This window comes from Brassica rapa, chromosome A09, assembly GCF_000309985.2.
Source record: "Brassica rapa cultivar Chiifu-401-42 chromosome A09, CAAS_Brap_v3.01, whole genome shotgun sequence".
In the NCBI taxonomy this organism is placed as follows: domain Eukaryota; kingdom Viridiplantae; phylum Streptophyta; class Magnoliopsida; order Brassicales; family Brassicaceae; genus Brassica; species Brassica rapa.
Genome location: NC_024803.2, coordinates 21,978,838 through 21,991,253, shown reverse-complemented (window position 1 = coordinate 21,991,253; position 12,416 = coordinate 21,978,838). Strand labels below are relative to the sequence as shown.

At 43.4% G+C, this 12,416-nt stretch overlaps 1 non-coding gene across 1 annotated transcript; it reads right to left on the bottom strand.

Moving 5' to 3' along the window:
* Positions 1 to 7,024: 7,024 nt before the first annotated feature.
* Positions 7,025 to 7,130, bottom strand: LOC117128673. Its single transcript, XR_004452068.1, has one exon. It is a non-coding gene; the product is annotated as a small nucleolar RNA R71 (small nucleolar RNA).
* Positions 7,131 to 12,416: the final 5,286 nt, after the last annotated feature.

The window sequence follows — 12,416 nt, the reverse complement described above, 5'->3', positions numbered from 1 at the left end:
CTACTATTGGCCCACGATGGCCGCAGACGACAACATGCAAGCTAAACACTGCGACCAGTGTCAGAGGCACGTTTCAGTTTCCAAACTCCCTCCGGAAAACCTCAAGTCCATAAGATCGCCATGGCTCTTCAGAAAGTAGGGCATGGACAAATTGGGAAAATTCCCTATGGCGCCGGGGCAGAAGGCTTCCTTCTGGTAGTCACTGACTACTTCTCCAAATGGGTCGAAGTAGAAGCACTCAGCTGGATAACAGACCTCCAGATCCGCAAATTCCTATGGACGAACGTAATCACTCACTCCCATGAGATCGTCACTGTAGAAACCCTTAAAAAAAAAAGAGAATGGTCGAGTATCTTTTGGGTGGTCGAGTCGCGGACGATCAGATTGTTCTTGTCTAAACCATGAGTCAAGTATGCCACTAGACAATGGTTAGACAATGTGGTAGATTGATTCAAAGGATGTTAGAAGAATGACACTTTTGCAAGAACAACAGGAAGATCGGAAATTGGGGAAAAACCCTAAATTTCGGTATTACGGAATTTTTTGAAGAAGCCGGAAGCTCGGGAAATATTTTTCCTCATGATCAGAATCCAAGTGGGGTTTATTAAAAATACTCAGGCCATCAGAACAGGCGTAGAAAACTATTTGGGATTGATCGCGGGACGAAAATTCACCGGAAAGGCCAAAATCGGCCGGATTGACCGAGGAGCTCGAGGTGGCTTGATGTGTGTGTTCAGAACGTGGTGGCTAGCTCCTGGGAGTATGTGTTTCAAGAGAAGCATGATGTGCTGCAGTACATGTTACCTGTACATGCAAGAAGACATGTGGAGCACGAGGTGAATCGGCCAAGCACGAGGTGTTGCGATGCATCCGACCGAGCCATGCGGCCAGACATGTGGAGGACATGGTGTCTCCTTGCATGGAGCCAGGCCATGCATCCAGACAGTTATATGGCATGGTGTCATCCTGCATGAGACTGAGACATGCAGCCAGCCATGTGGAGCACGAGGTGTCGCCGCGCATGCGTCCATAGCCATGAGAACGAACACACGGGCTGCCACACGGCTTGTTCCTGATTGGTTGCTGATTCCAATAAATAGGCCACGACCCCCTCTCATTTCAACCCATCAGAACATATCAAACCTACTTCAAAGCGTAAAGAGAAAGCAAAGAAAGAAAGATCGAGTTTTGATAGTTTTCGAGGGATTTAGGCAGTTTTCGAGAACAGTTACTCTGCCGATTTTGAGTCAGCACCTGGAAAAGGTTCTGTTCAAGTGAAGAGAGATCAGTTCTAGTGGAGGCCAGTTAAAGTGGAGATCATTCCAGACGTGGGTCTACTTGTGAAGGTCGGGAAAGGGTTCGGATCGCAGAAGTCGGGTTTGGCGTCAAGGCCACGGTCAACCAAAAACTGTGAGTTATAATCAATTGATTACTGAGTTGTTTTCATGCAGGATCCCGTTACTTGTAAGTTGGATCATGGTGGGAGGCCAGGTCTAACTGAGTAACGGTTTGATTAGTTGATAGTTGAGGTTATGTTAATTGAGTTGATAGCATGCTTGTTATTGCTTGAGAACCATAGTAGCATGCTAATGGTTAGGTTGATTGGTTAGTTAGCGAATGCAGAATGCTTAGATGATATCGCTAAGTTGTGGATAGTTAGGTATTCTGGAATTAGTCTTATGCTAGATTCTGGATTATGATTGATTGGTATAATTTGCGATTAATACTAGGAACCTTGTGTTATTTTACCGGGTTTAGTACTAATCATATACTGGCCATAGAGCATTTGTGTAACCCACAATGCTAGGCATGTTTGAGGTGGTTGTGTTGATTTTGTGGTGACTATTACTAGGAACCTTGTGTTATATTACCGGGTTTAGTATTAGTCGTATATTGGCCGATAGCATTTGTGTAACCGACAATGCTAGGCATATTGGGGTGAGTTAGTGTTCCTTCAGACCTCGTACCCGGCGGGTTCAAGGAAACCACTTATTCGCTGGATCGGAAAGACTTAGATAGACGGGGTCATGGCCTATGGCTGAGTGATTACACGACGGTGTAATGTGGCAGTGACCCAAAGGACTGTGGGCTGTCGCGCGGTGACCCGAAGGACAGTGGGCCGCGGTCGGTTGAAAGTTCCTTCTTCTGGCCTTTGTGGTAGGAAGATAGGATATTGCCGATAGTGAAGGAGAAACATAACGTCACCAGGGACCGAGTTTGATATATATATTATATCGTGTTTTGGGTTGTTAAACCCTGGTTTAAATCGAGTTTGAGTTTGGTGATGAGCTAGTAATTAGCATAATGCTAGTTATCTTGCTACCGTTTACCGCTGCGTATTTCAGATATTGCTTATTGTTATTGAATTGTGTTGTTAGGTGAACCTCTTGCTTTAGATTGTTTGGGGTGGGATAGCGAGGGGTTGTATTTGTTAGTTGGGGATTGTAACTCGCTGAGTAATGCTAGATTACTCACTCCTCATTTGTTGTTGTTTTCAGGTGACCAGTAGTGAGCTCGTAGAAGGCGCGGGAGGCTAGGCTGGCTGGTGTAGATTTGCATCTTTTTGCTTATGACGCTTTCAGACTATAAGTATGTACTTTCGCTTTCTTGGCATGCCACCACTTGTATAATATTTTGTGTATTGTAAACCAGAAATTATATAAAATAAATAAAGCGAATGTTTTGTGCAAATGCCTTGTTGTTCTGATATTAGCTTGTCCGAGCTAACACAACGTCAGATTGGAGTACGGGTTGAGAAGCCTTAGGCTTTGGTCTGACGGGACGTGTTAGTGGGCGGCCTGGCCTAGTTACGAATTGCACTTCTTGTAACTTTGGCTTGATTGTTCGTTAACCCGTCTTGTAGCACTCCTGAACCTTGGTAGACAGTCGGGCCGTCGGTCATGTTCTTGTTTGATTGTTGGCCCGTGGTTCGACCTATGCCTAGAACGGTTTGGGGGTGTTACAGTCACCAACAATGGACCCCAGTTCACAAGCCACAACTTCAAGGAGTTCTGCAAGGACTGGGGCATAAAGTTTACCTTCGCCACACCCCAACACCCCCAGTCATATGGCCAAGCCGAATCCATGAACAAGACCATGGTCAACATGCTTAAGAAGCGACTGGAGGGTTTTAACGGAAAGTGGGCGGAAGAACTGCACGGAGGACTCTGGGCCTACCGGACCACTCCCAAACAGCGACCGAGGAAACTCTTTACTCGCTATTCTACGGTTCCGAGGCCATAATACCCACGGAGATGCACGTGAGAACAACTGTCTCAGGGCCTATGATAGACCATATATTTTACCCATTTTTAATCATGGTCTATAAGTGTTTTAAAGTGTTTTAAGATACAATCATTATGTTTTGGAGTCTATTTAGAGTATTTACAGGTTCAGGGACGTTTAGGAGAAATATGGTGATTTTGGAGTCTTTTGGAGCCTTTGGAGGTGCAGAGTTGCACAGACGCATCAGATGTTTAGCTATGGATGGAGACCTACCGACCGTTAGATTGAGACCATAGTTTGACACAAGATAGAGCTTTGAGTTAGCTTTCCAATGCCACCGGTCTCAGGTCAATCAGCATCTTGTAGCAGAATTTATGCCTGTTTTACTGAAGAGTGGTCAGTCTGCCTCGCGAGAGGAAGCTGCTGAGAAGAGGAAGCCACGTCGATCGATGCAGCACTCTGCACGTAGATCTATGGAGATCCCAGATCGTGGGCCTTGTATATTTTATGACTGCGTGAAGCCCAGAAGTAACCAGAAATTACCAGAATGACCTTGGACGACCAGAAATCCTATTTATGTTATTTCTAAGCCATTGTTGACGGTAATGCTTTTTACACACTTTCTTTGATTCATAGTTTTGTTAGGAGAGAAGGGAGGAACTCCTATCAGAGTCCTTCTGGAACTCCTTTGGTTGTAATTATCTATTTCATTTCAGTTTTATATATATTCATCTATGATTTCTGTTTTCATGTTTGAGTAGATCCACCTGTTAGATCCAGGCTTCAGATAGGTTTGTAGGATTAGCCTCAAACTATAGATCTTCCTTGTTGTGATATTCATGATAGATCTATACTTATTTCTTGTTCTAGAGTAATTAACTAGAATATTGATCATAGGATTGCATACACAAGCATCCTTGTTATCTCATCCTGACATCTATCTATCATATAAGGATTGCTAGAGAGGGCTAACCGCCAATACAGCATCCTAATAGGGCAAATCATCTCGCACATAGACCTGGCTAGAACCCGTTGATCGAAGTCTTCAACTGACTATCGGTTGACGTAGGTAAAGGTGTATCGGTAGATGTCCTAATAGGACCATTGGTCGACACTCTTTCGTGATCAAGATACTAACCGTTAAGACACGAGATCTAGCGAGTTAACCAGTGAAACATGAGACAGCTGATCACTGAGTTAAGCGGTTGAGGTCTAACTATCATGCATGCAACAAATAGGTACCTATAGGAATTATAATCTCCAAGGAAGGAGCATGCTGGTCTATGCATGATCTTTAAGTCTAAGAGGGAAGTATTGATCGACACCCTCCAAGCAGCATCGATCGACAGCATACACCATCAACAGATCGACATCATTCATCCGACGTCGATCGACAAACGACAAGCAGCGGTGATCGACAGAGCCAAAAAATCGTCAAACAACACTGTTCACCGAGGTACTATTCATCGAGGTACTGTTCATCCCGGTACTGTTCATCATAATACTATTCATCCTAGTACTGTTCTTCGTGATACTATTCATCACGACACTATTCACCTACCGTCGATCGACACTATTCAAATTTCGTCGATCGATACTATTCATGTTCCGTCGATCGACACTATTCATGTCCCGTCGATCGACACATTTCATCCCGTGTCGGTCGATGATATACCTTGGATTTGACCCATTTTTATCCATGGTATATAAGTATTTTACTATATATATATCTCTATGTTTTCTACTCTTCTAGGTATGTTTTCAGGTTCAGGTGCATTTCGGAGTAAAGCTATGACTTTGGAGCATTTTAGAGCTTAAATGACATTTCACCCGAGCTGACCACGTAGAGGTCGACGAGAGGAAGAATAATCGATCGATGCGCATTAGTGCTGACGATCGATACCAGGAGATGCCTCGACAAATGAAGATTAATATCGATCGATGTACACAAGTACCATCGATCGATGTCGAGACACCAGACACGCGACATTTTGGATTCAGAAGACTTAAAAACCAAGGTCAAGCCAAATTAACAAAATGCCCTGACGAGTATTTAACCTACTACATTATATACTGCCTAAGTGTTTTGACGGCAGAAAAAGAGCTTTTTGGTAGAGACCTTTTTGTTACAAGTTTTAGAGAGAAGATCACTTGTGATTGAAACTCCTTGCTATCATTTCTTTTCATCTAAACTATGAGTTTATATTTCTTAATTGTTATGAATTGCTCTGCTATGTCTGAACAGTTCAATTATTAGATCCAGGGTTCATATAGGTTTGTGGGATTAGCCCCAAACTATAGATCTGCCTTGTTGTGATATTCATGATATATTTGTATTCATTGCTTGTTTTAGCCTTGCTAACTAGAAATTGATCATAAGATTGCATATTCAAGCACCCTTGTTATCCCATCCTGACATCTATCTATCATATTAGGACTGCTAAAGAGGGCTAACCGCCAATTTAGTATCTTAATAGGGCATTTCATACTCGCGCATAGGCCTGGCTAGAACACGTTGATCGATGTCCTCAACTGACACTCTCTCGTTGTCGACATACTAACCGTTGAGACACGAGATCTAGCATGTTAACCAGTGAGACATGCGACAGCTGATCAATGAGTTAAGCGATTGAGCTCTAATATATCATGCATGCAACAAATAGGCATCTATAGGTATTATAATCTCCAACACCTGAATAGTGGCCCTGCATCTAATATCATTTCCAACCAAGTTACGTTTATTACTTACTCGCTTGTTACTATTGCTATTTCATTTAAACATTTACAACCCTTAAAATTAATAAACACTAGATTTAATTGTTCCCTAGCTCCTTGTGGATTAAATCCCTAACTACTACATCTGAACCTCTTTTGATGAGAGTAATACTCGTTAGGGTAATTTGAGTGGTATCAAATTTGGCGCCGTTGCTGGGGAGCTTTGATCGTCATTAGATTTAGTTTTATTAATTCTTTTTCTTTTCTTTACCCCCTTTCTAATAATCTTTTTCTTATCTTTTCAGGTGCATGCCCAGCGGTACCAGAAGCAACAAGGAGAAAAACTTGCTGTTCTCAGACGATCCTGCTCATTTGGAACGCACCATATGTAGAGGTCAACGTTCCACATCGCTCGACGCAACCACTTCGTCGTCGATCGATACGCACATACAACCGTCGACCGACACTAGACCATCATGATCGATCGATCCCAATCGTTCGACAACGATCGATACTACACTGCGTACGTCGATTGATACTTTGTCGTAAAAAATGATAAACATTATTATTCTAACCCAGGACGAGAACGGAAATCTGTATGACCAGGCCGGTCATCTGCGTAATGCAACAGGTCAGAAAATGAACGCTCAGGGAACTGTAATCCATGATGCTGATGCTACAGGAGCTACTCAACCCGTAGACGAGGATGCTCGATCGAAACTACTGGCCGACTACAATCGCCCAGATGAGTACTATTCCAACAGATCAGCTATTCGACTTCCAGAGATCCAGAAGCAGAATTTCGAGCTGAAGCCTCAATACTACACTCTCGTGTCGCAGATACCCTACTCTGGGTTACCGCACGAGCATCCTATGGACCATTTGGAACGGTTTGAGGATCTAATCGCTGTATTCGGATGGAAGGAGTCCCCGAAGATTACCTGCTGTCTCAAGCTCTTCAGATACACGCTGAATGGAGAAGCGGTGCACTGGCTAAGGCAGCAACCCACAGGATCTTTAACATCCTGGACCGACATCAAGAATGCTTTCTTACGAAACTTCTTCGATGAGGCGCGCGCTGAAGAACTTCGGAACAAAATTTCCACATTCTCGCAGAAGGCTGGAGAGTCCTTCAAAGATGCGTGGATTAGATTTAAGTTCTTCCAGTCAGACTGTCCACACCACGGATTTAACGAAGTGCAGCTGTTAAGCACTTTCTTCCGAGGTCTCGCCTTACAGTATCAAATGGCTCTTGATACGGCGAGTGAAGGAAACTTCACTATTCAGAATCCGTTGTAAGCTGTGACACTTATCAAAAACCTTCCTAACAGCAGCAGCACCAAAAACACTGACTCTGAACGGAAGAAGTTTGTAGCCTCTATCGGGAAGGAACAGATGGACGAAGTAAAAGCTTAGTTAGATGTGGTGCACGAGCTTCTTAGGAAGCAAGTCTGTTCAGCTGAAGGAGAAGTAGCAGATACGGAAGGAGAAGAAAATGTGAAATACATAGGAGGTACCGGATTCCAGAAATTTGGAAACCAGGGCAGAAACAGAAACTTCTTTGGAAATGGTCAAAGAAGTAACCAAAGTTCACAATTTCAAAAACCCTTCAACAACAGCAAAAGCTACTCGAACTCTTACTACCAAAATCCACCACCCCAGACTCAGGAAAGCAAGATCGAAGAGATGCTTGATCGAGTACTGCTGGGACAACAACAAATCACTGTGGATTTCAACGGTAAAATAGACTTTGCCTACAACAATCTGAACACCAAAATCGAGACCTTATGGACTCAGGTGAGAAAACTTGAAACCCAAGTAATTCAGACGGGCGAGACTATAAAGAGGCAAGAAGCTTTCGCTAGAGAGGCAGTAGCCGACAAAGGAAAACACCACGTAAATGCCATCTTTGATGATGATTTCTGGCAAGTGGTGAGAAATGAAAAGCTTGAGGAAGGAGACTTCGAAATCGAAAGCTCCATGAGTCTCGGCGGATCCCAATGGTGTCGACCGATGTCGATGAACTCGCATCGATCAACAGACTATGATGAAGATCGATTGACGGATTACTCCAGTCATCGATCGACGGCATCTGCTGAATCGACTGATAAAATCGATCGATTAATTGAGCCTACCATCGATCGACAGAGTGCGTCCGACGTTGATCGACATAACCCACCTCCCATCGATCCACATAACCCACCTCCCATCGATCGACGGGCAACTCTGACATATCGAGTGCGGTTACCTTCAATCGATAATGATTACATCAACGCACACAGACCACCACCTAAACCGTTAGCTAACCCACCCGAACCAAAACCCAACCCATTAAATAGTTCACCAGAAACAATTCAAGAAAATCAGGAAACTGAAGGGAGAAGGTTCAGGAGAAGAAAGAGGGAAGCTAACGATAAGGAGATGGATGGTTTCACTAAAAGAGTCCTCAGAATCCCAATCGAAAAACCTTTTGATGAAGCGTACTTCACACACCGGTTGTGGATGTTCTTCAGAGAAACAAAGGTAACTGAGGAAGACATTAGGAGAATGTTTCATCAAGTAAGAGAGAAGAGTGATCCTGGGAAGTTTGCAATACCATGCGTAGTCAAGGGTGTTGAATTTCCCCATTCAATGTGCGACACAGGAGCATCAGTTAGTATCCTCCCTAGGATCATGGCAGACCAGCTTGGTTTGACCATCGAACCTTCAATGGAATCCTTCACCTTCGTGGATCTTTTAGAGAAATGATCAAGAGGAATCATAAGAGATCTGGAGGTACAGATTGGTAATGCCCTTGTCCCTGTAGATTTTCATGTCCTAGACATCGAGCTTAACTAGAACTCTTCACTTCTGCTTGGAAGATCTTTCCTAGCTACAGTAGGAGCTGTATGTGACATGAACAAAAATAAATTGTGTCTGACACTGATAGACCCCAACATCCACTACGACCCCATCCGACCTAAGCGAAAGGTCATAAATTCTTTGGATTACGGGAAAGAACTTGGCTTAATTGGCGCAAGCCATTGTGGAGCAGAGTACGAATCGGAGTACGAAACTGAGTACTCAGAATCGATCGACACCCCAACCTTTCCATCAATCGATTCCAATGAGTCAACGGTGACCGATGACCGCAACAACACGTCACTCGACGTAATGCACCCAGTTGACCATTTCGCTCCACCTAATCATTGTTACCAACACTTTGCCTTCCAACCTCCAAACAAGAGAGGAGATGATGATTATTCCATAGGCAGTTGGGCAGACAGTGGTTTCCATGAAAGTTTTGCAGTTGACACTATAATTACTTCACCTAACGAGGAACATACAGAGGAATACGATGAGGATTACTGGAAACAACGTGCAATAGAAATGTTTTTGCAAGATGAAAGATTCGAAACACATAAGTTCACAAACAAGTGTCCAACATCGATCGCCGACGTGCACTCCACATCGGTCGATACCTACCCTCGTCCAGCAAAACAACCGCTCACATCGATCGACACTCACACATGAACATCGATCGATATTCGCGCCGCAGCGAAAATTCAGGAGCAGGAGAATATTCCCTCTCCAACTAGGTTTATAGATACCTATATAAATCGTTTTGCACCCCCGAAACCACCTCCACACACCAGAGCAGACACACAAGCAAAAAAGAAGAACACTCTTACATCTACATCAACAGAAAAATCCATGAAGAGCAATAATCTCAAGAACACAAGTTCTGCAGAAATTACTCTGCCATCGATCGATGCAACTGTATCTACATCGATCGATACTACTCTAAACCATAATCTTTATATTTCTAAATTGAATGATAATGCAAACATTGATTATGGTTTTCTAACACCTGATGAATTTGGTATTTTCAGGGATCCATATGGCAACGCACGTGCAATGGATGGAAGGATCTTACAAGTATCCAGAGAGGACATAGCAGATATCCTTCAAGTAGCCAATGGACCTGACAACCTATTCTCACAGCAACATGGGACTCCAGACGTCATTCAAACAGATCCTAACAACCACGTAGGAGTCGCCACAACATAAATCAATCCAGATCTGTCACGCCAACCAAAAGGGCAAGCATCGATCGACGGAACAACCAAGACATCGATCGACAGGGTAACACCAACGTCGATCGATAGGGATGACCCGATGTCGATCGACTGACGTTATGAATTTGGGACCCGCGCTTTTGACATGTACGGAGCCAGAAAGTTCGCTTGGGAACGAAGGGACGACTATGGAGTCTACAGAGATGAGTGTGGACACGCAAGAGGCGTAGCTGGTGAGATGATACCTGTCACAAAGGACAACATCAGGAAAATACTGGAAAGAGCATCTCTTTTTGAAGAGAGCCACATCTGTCTTCCAGAAGATGCCACTTCCTTCACACTCACAAGACTGGCACCAGAACTCTACACCAAAGATGAAATCAATGAGATGGTGTTTGGTATTTGTGGAGCTCTTGAGACACTGGGAGAGGAGCTCAAATCATTAGTAGAAGATACACATAAACCTTTGGATAGAGGCTACAATGAGCTTTTCAGAAGTATGGCAGAAATGAAGGCAGAAATTGAGAGTTTACGTCAGCAACTTGAGAAGGAAGCCACGACCTCAACATCGATCGACGCACCACATGCACCATCGATCGACGTCAGTCTTCCTACAGCCCAGATCTCCGCAGAACCGCAATGTTCAGCACAACACAAGGATGAATGGGAAGTCTTATACATCGACACAAGGATAAACGACGTATACTGTCCTCTCAACAACAACGTGGACTGGCTAAGCACTAAAATCGAGCTACTACAGCAAGATCTGGACACCATTCGCAAGAAGGACCAACAACCAGCCACATCGATCGACGTGTGTACATTCACATCGCTCGACGCTAAAGTCTCAGCCATGAACGAGAGGCTGAGGACTTACAAGGACATGCATGACCGCTTTATATCACCAGTCATGATAGATTTAAACAAATTGTCTAGTCAATTACTTTATGCCCAAAAGGATATTGAGAACATTACTAATCAAAGTTTTTTGCAGGCAAAATCAGCATCGATCGACAGGCTACGAGGGCCTTGGATCGATGGCAAGAAACCTGTGGAGTTACTTCCTTACACAGCAGCAGAGGTTGACAAGATCACATCCAAGATCTACACTGCTATAAACAACATGGAGGAACGACTTGACAAATGCTGCGATGACATCTACTTTCCATTCGACAACAAAATCAGGGGACTAGACAGCCATGCAGAATGGCTACAGAAAGAAGTCAAAGCCATTCAGAGGCACCTCGCAGCGCAACACCAGATATCAGCATTGATCGACAGGACACGAGCGAAATCGATCGATGACAACACGCCGAGATCGACCAATGAACACCTAATCGCATCGATCGACGCCAAGTCTACACCAATCAGCGAGTAGCTGGTACACAAGACAGTAGAGGCAATGCAAAAGGAACTGACAGAACTTTCAGCATACGCCTATGACAACATAGGCTGGCACCAGATCAGCATTGACAACGTTCAAGAAAGGCTACAAAACATCTCCAATGTACTTGAGAAGATGGATGACAAATGGACAAGAAATGATGAGGCCACAAGAAGCTTCATTGCATCTTGGTCCAGAATGTGCAGAGATGACGTGGATGTTTGCTTTCCAACAAGCAGCTGTTTCTCCACCCAATAGCCAATCACTACCACAGTCAATTCGGTCCAGAATGTGCAGAGATGACGTGGATGTAACACTTACACATCGATCGATATCTAATCCGGTCAGATGTATCTTCCTTACTTGTTACATTTTCGTACATCATGAACTATTTCATCATAACTCCTACTGAGTTACACTGGGACAGTGTAATTTAAGTCTGGGGGGAAATTTACTGATATAATTTATTTTATTCTTATATAAAAAAGGAATTTTAATAAATTATGCTTAGCTATTGAAAATAAGGAATATAATCTTATATTGATTTAAACTTGAATATCCAACCAATCTTTAGCACCATTTTAGATTTACTGATTGCAGATAGCACTAAAGATGCTAAAGCGGATCAACCTATCAACTACACACTTGCCTTGAACCGTATGAAGTAACCAAAGCTGATTACCAACACTAAACCTGACATAACCGCTTGTCTTGGCGCTTGGTATACATGGGATCGGATTTTTCAGACAGGTCTGGAAGGTAACGCCTGGTGTAGATTATTTATCACATTTTCTCTTTCTAAATTTCGACCCAAGATTAGTTAGTGAATATCTTAAAAAAAAAAAATCTATTGTTTAATTAGGATGAGTGTGAACAGGACTTGGTGGCTAAAACCATTAAGGCTTGATACATAATAAACTCCAATAAAAGAGTTCGAAACGGGACTTGGAGGCGGCAATCTTCAAGGCTCGCGTTCACAAAGAACTCTTGGATATAGGCCAAAAAGAAGTGAACAGAACTTGGTGGCAACCACC